The sequence below is a fragment of the Malurus melanocephalus genome, unplaced genomic scaffold, assembly GCF_030028575.1.
Source record: "Malurus melanocephalus ecotype Western Australia unplaced genomic scaffold, MMel_1.1 scaffold_193, whole genome shotgun sequence".
Classification (NCBI taxonomy): domain Eukaryota; kingdom Metazoa; phylum Chordata; class Aves; order Passeriformes; family Maluridae; genus Malurus; species Malurus melanocephalus.
In genome coordinates this window covers 283,438-291,910 of record NW_026623425.1, presented here as the reverse complement: position 1 = coordinate 291,910, position 8,473 = coordinate 283,438, and positions in this window count along the sequence as shown.

The following is an 8,473-nucleotide window of genomic DNA, read 5'->3' as shown; positions in this document are numbered from 1 at the left end:
AGCGGGGGGACGCGGGGACAGCCGCGCCGAGCGGGAAGGTGCGGGGGGATACGGGAGCGGGGCGATGCGCGGCGGTGCGGGGACAGGGACAGGSACAGCCGCGCCGTGCGGGAGGGGTGCGCGAAACCCGCGGGCGCGGTGCGCGTTCGTGGCAGCGCATCGCCCGGCAAATGGTGCCCGAAGCGGCGGCGGGGGGGGCCAGCCCGCTCGGGGCTAAAATTAGCCAAGTGCGGAGAGTTTAGGGGAAACGACAATGAAAAAGTGCGTCGAGGGCAGCACCGGGTTCCCGGTGTCCGGGGCGGTCCGGGAGCGCCTGGAACGGGATTTCTTTAGCGCGGACAGGCGCTCCCTGGAAGGGCCGGTGCCGCCGGCCGCTGCCGAGGGGGAACCGATCACACGGAGGGTGGAAAATCAGATCCCAGCCCCGCGMAGGATATCCATAGAAACGGAGATTAAAAGGATGAAATAAGTTATTTTGTTCTAAACAATAATGTTGCTATAAATACGAACATTTTCCTTGTTCCCTTCCTGAAAARCGCAGGACATTTTAGCAGGCTCATCTACTAACAAAACAAACCAGTGTACACAAACAGGCTGCAGATACCTTGTGCCCCTCGAAAGCATTCCCTGTTTTACTGGGAAATGGGCAAACCTACAGTCGGTACCTGTCCCCTCTGGAATCAATAAGCTGGCGCGGTATTTTTCCGAGTACAGCTACTTTGGGTGTTTTGCACTKCATCCGTAAAAGGAAAATATCTCCTCCCCCTCCCCAAGCGAGTGATTGTAGATTTTTTCTCAAATTGTATTTGATCACCGAGTGAATTTAGTGCTCGCTCAAGTCTGTGGGCTGGCTGCTTGGAAATGGCTCTGCCTTTCTTTGGAGAAGTTACGGCAGACACGGGGCAGAGCAATTGCCACAGATTATTTCCCAATCTGCTGCCGGCCTCCTTTGGAAGGGCACCATCATTTCAGCCTCCATTTCCCCTTTTTGCTGAGGCTGCTGCTTACAAAGATACTAATTGCGATGGCGGGTTTTATGTTAATGGGTTCCACGTAATGATCAGCCCGACGACTGCAGACCTTCAGATTGCTGGTTGGCTCTGCTGGGAATAAAACTAATGGCATTTGGTTATGGAAATGTCAGCCCTCCACCTGGTGATCTAAACTGGGGGTCCAACGACACCGAAATCCAAGAGCCTCCGCTACTATGGGGCTGCAGCCAGGGATGCCTCTGGAGAGGGAAACTCTTTTTTCCCCCACAAATACCAGGCTTTGAATGAGGGCAGCTCCTTCCTGGGATGATGCTGGGGAGGTTTGGGATGCCCGGCCAGGGTGCCCCTTGCTCGGGGGAGAGGGTGTGGGGTGCTCGGAGCGACAGCCAGGGATGGAGCGGGGATGGAGCCGCGCGAGCCTCCGAATTCTGACTAACGCCGTAACCGGTTTGGTAGCTCTAAAATAGGATTTTAATCCTGGGAAGCATCATTTCACATTCCAGTGATCTAATCAAAATCCTTTCCTCTAATCTCTCCATGGTCCCCCCTTTCTAGATGAAAGAGGCTGGAGTTCCTGTCTTCACCCTTTCTCCGCTGCCTCCCTGTTCTACCAGTCTGTTCTGTGTCCAGGCAACTGCAAAAAGACATTTCAAAGGCTCCTGCCGTGCCATGTAGATGTTTTCTCTTGTTAGTTTGGACTGCAGGTGTGTAAGCCTCGAGGATGAAGTATCGTGGTGCTGTTTTAGGTTCGGGGCACACAGTCATGGCACAATAAATCACACAGGAACGCTCCGCTTTGAACGCGCGCGCACAGAAAAGGGAAAAGAAAAAAGCATCTGACCTGAATCATTTTCTGGAAACACATCTGGTAAAAATCCAAAGTTTTAAATTGAGTAATATTTTAAAATACATTTGGTAGGTATTAAATTACAGTGTTATATCTGGTAATATTTATGGTACTAATGTGTTAAGCGGAGGTTTATATCTGTCAAGAAATATGAATGATTGTCATATGGGGTAACAAATGTATCCTGATATAAATAACACTTTATGATATTTTTAACATTATTGTAGTATTTTTTTTGCAGAAGTTACATTATTGCCATTTGAAATAAAAGCTCTGTGGCTACATACCAAAGCTTTTAGCTATGTAATTTTGAATAAGTATAAAGCAGTACGGCTGATTTGGGGAATTACTGAGAAACCTTAACTCTGCCAGAAGACAAACGCTGAGCACCTATAATTCCTATTGTCTTCCATGCAGGATCAAGTCCCTCGTTTGCCATTTTGTGTGGCAGCAAGCCCAAGGAAATCTCGCTTGACAGCTCTGTTTTCTCAAAGTGCTGCATTTCTTCGGGCTGGATTCTGCAAGGATCCTGCAGGCTACAGAGCTCCTTGGAGCAAGCGATAATGTGCTTTGTGTTCCTGCTGGAATGTACCTGTGTGTGATGGAAAACTGGGTGCACCCTGGCAAGGGGGTGGTTGGAATAAAGTTTTTTTGGGCTGTCACATTTTGAGAGATCCTTCTTATCTGTTCGTTTGAGGAACGTTTTTCTGAAGTTAGATTTGATCTGTGTAAATGCTAACTTCTTTAACAGGCACTAACGGAGTACTGGAAAAGGAAGCACAGKGGATTTGAAGTTTAAATCTAAARTGATGGCAGTAACTAGTAATGCCTTGATGCAGCCAAAATATTTGTTAAGTATGTTGTACAGATTTCTGTTTAAGGAATTAGGCAAAAATCACTATTTGTTACCTATTAATGTCATCAAATGTCACTGACACAGCTCTTTAATGAATGTATCTGCACTCTGGGCCATCAGAAGCAATTGCTCTTGTTATGTTTCACATGTCATCATCCAGAATACTGATGAAAATGGACCTTTAATCCAAAGGTCCCAGACTGGTTGGGAACAATTCCTTAGCACAGCTGCTGCCCTGGCTAGCACTCTGCATTCATGAGAATATTTTGGACCGTGAGTTCATTTTTGATCACTGGACTTAGGCTTCTCTTTGCTTTAATGAACYTAGCTGATTTTCTTGGCCAGGATGCTGAAAGATGAGGTGCTGCTTCTCCCAGCAGCTGAAACTTTTGAGTMTTTTCTCCCAGGATTCTTGTGGTTTTTGATTCTCCTTATTTTCATCTAAACTGATTCCCAAATTCGTATCACTTCCCACAAAAGAGTGAAAGGATGAGTGAGCCCTCTCTGTGCCCTTATCTGTTCCTTGTCCAGTGCATTCCCTCCTCCCTTCATGGCTCTCATCTTTGCATTTCCTTCAGCTGATTCTTGTCCCTGGCAGCCTGAATCCATGTGCCTGTGCCTGCTGGAAAGGAGCTCCTCATTCCCAAATCCCAGCCCTCTCCACTGTGGAAGTGCCCTTCTGTTCACTCTTAAACTGGATTTGAGAGCAAAGCAATCTGTGCTCCATCTATCCTCGACTGCTCTGTCCTTGCACAGTGAGATTCCATAGGGATGGCAGGGAACAGAGACAGCCAAACAGACAGATAATTTATGTTCCTGGGAGATTTAGTCCAAATTAACATCAAAACTCATATATGTCTTCCAAATCACAGATTTTTTTTYCCCCCAATTATTGTCAATGACTGTAATTCTGCTTGATTTATATCTCTGGTAGTAGCCAGAGGTTTTGCAGCACATAAATTGCCTGAGGATTTGGCCAGTGATGTGGGCACTGTGACATGTAGAAGCWCAGGAAAGCCCCTGAGCAGAAAATGCAAACAGGGAGAAGAGCAGGGAGAAATACCCCATGTGCCTGCACCATACCTGGGTGTCCAGCTGTGGTCACTCAGCTGGATGGACCCTTGCTCTCAACCAGCACAGCAATTCCCACATTCTTGGGTAAATTGGGAAAGTTTCAGCACAAACCGTGTAGATGGCAGCAAACATGATCCAAGCACAAAATCCTATGATTTCTGTTCCCCTGTGAGCACTGCAGAGCCACAACTGAACTCTGGCAGGTGGGAGAGAAGAAAGCAATTCTCACAGAGGGCAGGGAGAGCAGCCACAATTAACAAAGTAAATTTGGTGGTGTGGTTGCTTGGTGTTGGACTCTGAAGATGTTTGTGAGGATCCAGCAGAACCCACAACAGCTCTTCCTCGAGGATTTGTGGATTAACCCACATCAGCACAAATGTGGGGTGACACTGCAGTGGTGTCTCTGCCACCTGCAGCAGGAGTCAGTAAGACCCCAAAAGAGCTCCCACAATGACATTTCTCTCAAACAGCTGCTTTTCTCTCACTTGTCACAATGCTTTTCTCTCGCTGTGTTCCATCCAGAGGCGTGGCTGTGTGTCTGGAACAGCTAAAGGAATTAGAGGAGGAAAGGATCTGTTAGGTTGTGCACTCCCTGGAGCTGGAGGGAGTGAGTTTGATACTGAATTTATCTCAGGGTATGGTTTACACCAGTTTTAATTCGTCCACGCTGGCCTTGCCTTCTCATCCTGTATCCCCTGCAAAGGATGGAATCAGAACCAGGATTTGCTGGATGGGAGGCATGTTGAGTCCTTCTTTGGCCTCACACTCCATCAGCCACTCTTCTCTCTGAATTAGACTGGTCTTGATTTGGGAATTTTATCTTTTCTGTCCTTTAAAGGGATCAGGAGACATGTTTAGTAGGTTATGCTCCCAGGAAAAATTCCCACCCTTTYTCTCAYTTGAAAACTTTCATGTTTTTTACYTTCTGCTGGTTTSTCTTAGAGKTTTGGGGTTTGGGTTTTGCACATCCCTTTTTTTTTTGTGGTATTTAACTCTTGCTATCCCTATCATGAACCCTCACCCACTTTTTGCAGCCACTTCCTCACTTCGGGTTCTTGCTCTTCCCATCTCCCATTTTGGCTGTGTTTTCCCCTCCACTAATTCTGGCCCAGCCAGGTATTTCTCCCAGAATCTTCAGGTCCAATATTCCATATATTACCTTAGAATAAGGAGCTGAAACCTGCATTATTAGTTTAAATGCATTTTTGTGTTCTGAACCTCACCTGTGCTTATTGTGCTTGTCTGTGCCAGTCTCCCTGGGGCAGGAGAGCTGGTTTTGTGGCTGTGGCTGGGGACAGGAGCTGTGGTCAGCTGCTSTCACAGGGCTCTTCGTGACATCAAACAGCTCCCTGGAGCCTCCCCCAGTTTCCCCATTCTGTGCASCATGGCTGGGAGATCAGAATCTCGTGGTGGCTGTCGGGCTCTGCRCCTCTCGGGCTGCAGGACAGGGAAGGAGCAAGGAGGAGTTGGAGGGAAATGCAGAAATGAAGCAGCTCAGAGCTGCTCCTCACCTCCAGTTCCCCTTTCCTCCCTTCCAGAGAAGCAGGAGAGAGCAGAGCTGAGCTGCTTTGGCAGAGGAAAGAGAAGAAAGGTTTTTCTTTCACTTTCCAATCACCAACACTTCACGTGGGACGGAAGAAGGGCACATCCGTCTGCTCCTTTTCTCCAGCTGGGCTTTCTGCTCCTGTTGTCCCCCCACTGGTGGTCTCACCCCTCTGTGTGTCCCCCCCCCCTGTTGTGATCTGCGGTGTTTTGGGTGTCTCAGGGGGTTTGTGCTCCAACARTGAGGGTTTGGTTTCGTTTTGGGAAGCTCATCTTTTCTTAGAAACACGAAGGCTGTGAGTGACTTGGCACAAGTGTGGTTTTCTGCAAACACAACTGTGTTTGGGGTGGCTGCATGCAGATGCTGGGGAAGGAGAAGTACTAATTCTGGATTAATGCAGAAAGGGAGAAAATAGACACCCTTAGAGGAAGCCCTGAGTTCACTGCAGCTGCCATGCACTGGCAAAACTGATGCTGTGTCCCCCRGGAAACATTTCAGTGTGGAGAACCTCCTGTTGGAAAAGAGGATACCTGTGTCTGTTGTGACACACAAGTGAGCCCAATTGCTTGGGGTAGCACATCAATCCAGTGCTTCTTTGGTAACATGCATGAAATAAATTGGGGTTTTTTCCCCCTGGTGTTGCATCATTTCCTATTTGGTGTCCAGATGGTGACAGATTACCAAACAGAGAAGACAAAAAAAAACTATGTAATTTTTTGTAGCTAAACATTACCTTATTCTTCAGAATAAAGAGATCCAGTTTTATTCTGGCCACGATTCTTCACATTTATGTGCTGGCCCTKGTCTGCATCTGCTTGGCATTATCCTGTATTGGGGCTTTAACCTGCTATGAATCCAAAGAAATTATCCCAAATTGATGGGATCACCATGAATTTCCAGGGGTGTAGGCTAGTGCAGACCACATCCTATTAATCTTGTTGTGTTCTTTCTGTAAATAACAAGCTGGACTCGGCCCAACAAGAGTAAAACAAATTGAAAGCATTCATAAAGAGAAGTAAATGGGTTTAAGATGTRAGAATAACGTCCTGGTGGGTTGTCTCCAAGAATCCAGTTTTTAAAGTACCAAAGCACACACAAAACTTTAGTTTAATGTGTTCTTAAGTGGCTGCTGTGTGGGGCTGGCTGCTGCAGCRGGGCCATGGGCATAAGACCTGCTTTCATGAAGGGGTTATGCAAAAAATTTAAAACWGCAAGAAGGAGAAAAAATGTACAAGGGCAGCCAACCTGGAGGAAACAAATATAATTTAGTTATGTGAAGTGTTTATAAATGCAGTTTATGAACATGTATGAAAGAGTAATTTTTTACTTTTCAGACTGCAACTGTCACACAGAAAAGAAACAATTGCTTATTTGTGCTTTTCAAGGATTTTTGGAGAATGCATCGCAGTTTGGCTACTTACTTTGACCTGCTTTTTCCTTTTTAATAGCTTATTCTTGTGTTGATTCAGATTATCTTTTTGTGTGTGCTCTCCTTTATTTGTGACTGGTAGGAAAGCATTTACCTGGTTTATCTGAAAGTGGGAATTGATTTTAAATTTTGTTCGAAGTTTCAGACTTTCRCATACATGGGCTACCAGATTTGATTTATCAGTCTCACTCCTTGGTTCTCTTGCATCATCAGAATAAATGAGAAATGACACAGAATGCCTGGAATTGCASTAATGCAGTGTAACAGAACTGACTATCAAGCTTCATGTATAGATTAGATGAATGCATGAATCTAATTTGATATTTTACATTACTGGGCTAATATTTTACAGATGTAATGCCAAGWTGTTAAGTAAATGAAAATCACGGAGAGTCCAATTCTGAAAGGATTACTCAGGCAAAAATCCCTGCAGTCAGAGGGAGCATTGCCTGAACGAAGTCTGCAAAATTAGAACTAGAGCCATATTCCCCAAGCAGACAAGCAGATTTATCTGTGAGATCTGCCCAGGAGTTGAATTCTTGTAACAATGAAAGATATATAGGGAAAACGAGCGAGTAGGTAACCKGGAATATAAGGAGAGGCTGATAAGATCACAACAACCCTGAGCAAGCACTTGTGTGGTTGGTGATGTCAACAGGAGCCCGAGTTGTTTTAATAAACTTGTTCATAGTTGTCCCATAGCGTGTTTTATATACTGAAGTACATAGATCACATAAGAGTTTAACAAGAAGAGRATTCACATTAAATTTGCACATAAAATACCTCCATGAAATATGTGAAATRYTTTTCTTTTTTTTTTTTATTTTTATATGATTCCAATAAAACATCGATCATAAAACTCTGCCCTCCTGCTTCTTCCCGTCCYGTTTCAGCTGTTGCTTTGTGTTTAAAGTTGGAACTGGTGACACTTGGCAGATATCATTGTGGGGCACTTTTAATTGGTGAAGAAAGACCCTGGCTCTGCTTGCTCGCTCGGGGGGTATAAATCAGGAGGAACCCCACCAGAGCTGGTGAAATGTTGCATCTCTGCGAGAGGCTGCTGGGCCAAGTGATATAAATGGTTGCAGCTCCTGTGGAACGTGCAGTCGTGTGGCTGTTTGCAGCTGCTCAGGATCTGTCCCACTGCCTGGGATGGAGCAAAGCCAGGGATGATTCCTGCCCTTTACCGGGAGTTTTGCTCGGCGTTTTGCGCTGTAAATTCTCCCCACTGTCGCTGCCAAGCTCAGCTCCCTCCTTCACAGTTTCATACTCCGAGTGTGAACTGATACTGGTGGAAATCCAAGGGTAAAAAAGTGGTGAGTGTAAAGCACAGATCTGTAGCCTGGATCTGAGAGGAACAGCTTGACCACAGAGGAAGTTATTTGCACAAAAAGTATTCAAACAGATACGCACGGTTTACATGTGTTTAGTAAATCTTGTCTGAAAACTAGAACCAGCTGTACGGTGCATGGAGGCCCCGGGCCCAGCCCCTCCTGAGCAATGTTTCATACATGTGGGTGATGCATTTCCAGTCACTTTTTCCATCTTTTAATTTGGGGGCTGTCAGGGGCTGAAACACGAGGAGAGCGATTCCCATCTCGCTCCACGGTGCTTGTCAGCATCCTCAGGTAGCTGTTCACAGCTCCTGCTGGGGGAAACATTCCCAGCACAGCTCCTTCCCTCCTTCCCTCCATCCCTCCTTCCCTCCTTCTCTCCTTCCCTCCATCCCTCC